Raw genomic sequence first — 3,505 nt, forward strand, 5'->3', positions numbered from 1 at the left:
ATCTAAAAAGTTGTATTATTCTTACTATGTTGTTGAACAATGATTCATATGAGAGTAAAAAGTAAAGATTATGGTCTTGGAATATTTGTTTTAATAAACAAACATTCATGTCAACCTCAATTGTTATTTGTCAACTCTATTTACAATTTTTTTTTTCTTTCTATAGATAAATATTTTGAAAGTTGAAAGTAAATTAGCTGGCTTTGAATTTTCAAATTCCTAAACTATGATATATACTCGTACTTAGTTTTCAGCTTAGGATTACGACGGTGGGGACCAATGGCCAAGTTCCGAAAGTTCAATATTCCTTCTTGCAAGTTGCATTATCAATGAAATTAAAGGTTTTTCACGTAAAATTAATTTAAAAAAAAAAAGAAAAAAGAAAAAAGAAAAAAAAAAAGACAATTGCTTTTATTTTATGTTACACTAGTAGTTAAATCGTGCAGAGCATGAGAAAGTTGACAAAAAAATTACATAGAATACTTGTTTAATTAATAAATAAAAGGTAAATTAAACAATTTTTAGAAAATAACTTGCTTAATTCAAATAGAATATGTTTAGAGAAGATTTAACCTAAATTAATCCAAATTTATTTAGTGTTGGGTTGATTTATCCAAAAATGACAAGTTCTGAATAAATTTTTTTTTTTTAAAATTTATAAAGGGTTATAAGAGTTCTAAATAGTTTAAAATAACATAGTTTAGCATTATTTTTAGCTTTGAAAAAAAATTNTTTTTTTTTTTTTTTTTTTTATCATTTAGCTTTTTTATATTTTAATAATTCTTTTAAATGATTATTTGATTGAAAAAGATACAATTTGTTTGAAGCAAGTTTGTAGAAGAGAAACATAGTGATATGGAGGGGTCGAGAGTTGGTGGTCTTTGATCGATCCTCACACAAAAAAAAAATAATAATAATAAAAATAAAGTGTTATTCTTTTTATTCTCTCATTTTAAGATTCAGTCATGTGATTGTTTAACTTAAAAATAAATTTTTATTTCATAAGAAAAAATCCATATAGCAAAATCTTAAAAGAAAAATTTTAAAAACATTACCAAATACTATACATAAATTTTGTTCAAAATAAATAATTATGAAACGTGTTTTATTTTTATTTTTCCCAACACATGACTCGGTTGCCGACTTGCCGTAAAAGTTAGAGATATAATAGTTGGTGGCAGAAGCTTCTGACAAATGTTTTGTTGATAAGAGACGAATGCTATATATAGTTGAGAAAACATATTCCCTTTTAACCAAAAAAAAAAAGACAACATTATCTTTTGTATTAAGTTTCAGCGGGTAGTGGGTCATGTGTGGTAGGTAATGTTATGTCAGTCAGTCCCGGATTTAGCGTACAACTTCTTTTTTTCAAACTGGAATTAATAATGCAGGGGTAGATGTGGTAGGTACTAGGTACTGATATTTTGTTTTATATTATACTATACTATACTATACTATAGATTTTACTATGATGAGCAGAAATTGTCACGCGAGTTGAGCTATATTAGTATAACCAAACTTTTTTCTTTTTGAAAAGACTAACCAGACTTTTAACAGCTGGTTGGAAATAAAATTAGTTGAATTTATTTTTTGGTTTGATTCTATGAGGAATCATAAATACGTCACTACTCTATTATGCAGAAATTTTAAATATTATTGGTGAAAAATCAAGAATAATGCATGGATTAACAAAACTAAGCATGTTTCACTCTTCAAAAAAATGCGAATTAATTTATCAAAAGTCTATGCTTGGATAGCTACGCAATGAGGTTTATTAATGTTTAATTTCACTCTTCAAACTAATCATGTTTAATTATTAAAAAAAAAAACACTCTTGCCCACCTGTCCCTTTCTATATTGTTGGGGCAAAAAAGTAATTTTAGTGTTAGTTTCAAATTTGAACCAATAACAACTAACCACCTGTAATTTGTTGTAAAAATGTTATAGACGTAGAATCTCTCTTTTCTTTAGTGGTAACTGTGTGTTTGGCAAAAATTAAAAAGTCAGTTTATTTTACTATTCAGCTTATTTTTGCTACTATTCATGAATTCCACTGCACTATTTGGTATTATTCATGGATCCTACAGTACTATTTCAGCTAACTTTTACTTTTATTTTCAATAATTTCAGCAAAAAGTTTTCAGTTTTAACAAAATAAGCGGGTCTCAAATAAACCCTAAGAACTCATTGATAAATGAGCTAGATAATTTATACTCCACCAAAAAAAAAAAAAAAAAAAAATACCAAATTAAAAATGACACAAACACAATAAATTTATCATTTTATTTTAGAAGTTGTTGTGGTGACATATTGTGATAAGAACAACATTATTTTCTCATGTGATCACCTTTACATCACTTCTATTATATACCATTCACAATATATCACATCAACAATTGTGAAATTTATTAGGCGATTATTGATTAGACTTATTGAAAAACAAATACACTAGATATTATCACCTCAACAATTATGAAATTTGTTAGGCGATTATTGATTAGACTTATTGGAAAACAAATACACTAGATATTATCACATCAACAATTATGAAGAGTGAGATAACATGGAATAATTTGTAGTCTTAGAACTACTCCTATAAAATATCGATCCACACTTCCAATTCTTGAACAGCTAAAATCTCAGTTGTAATGGTTGAATGGAATCTCCATCTAAATAGGGATGGTTTGATGTATTTAGGGCCTTAGATGAAAACTGAATTGAGACATTTTATATATTTAAATATGACTTTAAAAAAATATAATATTATTACTTAAATTCTATTATCTTGTTCTAGAAACAAAATTACTATTACGTACATTTTTTTTTTTTTTTGTTGTGGAGGAAGCCTATAGAAACAAAAAAAAAAAAAAAATTTGACAAAACTTTTCACATCTGTTAATAGGGCAAATTGAAGTGGTAAGTAAAAATGTGATGTTAGTGGTGGACCCATATGAGAATTAGTAAAAGTTTGCCAATTCAACTATTGTGAAAAAAGTTCTGAAATTTTTTGCGTATTGTTTTTTTTTTTTTCTTTTTTTTGAGAAGTGCTACATTCACAATATTTTCACAATAAATCTTAAGTATTAAGTTATTACTAATTCCAATTTGAACCCACTATTGAAATTATTTTTTTGTCCACCAAAAATAACTAGTAACAACCTGACACTTGGAATTTGTTGTGAAAAATGTTTTGGATGTAGGATTTCTCTCTTCTTCTTCTTCTTCTTCTTCTTCTTCTTCTTCTTCTTCTTCTTCTTCTTCTTCTTCTTTTTTATTTGATAAAAAATATTATTTTATTTATTGGCTAGTATTTGGGTTTAATTAATATTATCACAATGAAAGAAATAACCTATTGGTAAAATTTAGGGGTCTTTTTATACTTGGGTCTTAAACAACTATCTCGTTAGCTTATACCAGAGTCAGCCCTGTATCTATAAGAGAGAGAGAGAGAGAGAGAGAGAGAGAGAGAGAGAGAGAGAGAGAGAGAGAGAGAGAGAGAGAGAGA

This window comes from Quercus suber, unplaced genomic scaffold, assembly GCF_002906115.3.
Source record: "Quercus suber isolate HL8 unplaced genomic scaffold, Cork oak 2.0 scaffold_186, whole genome shotgun sequence".
Taxonomy (NCBI): Eukaryota; Viridiplantae; Streptophyta; class Magnoliopsida; order Fagales; family Fagaceae; genus Quercus; species Quercus suber.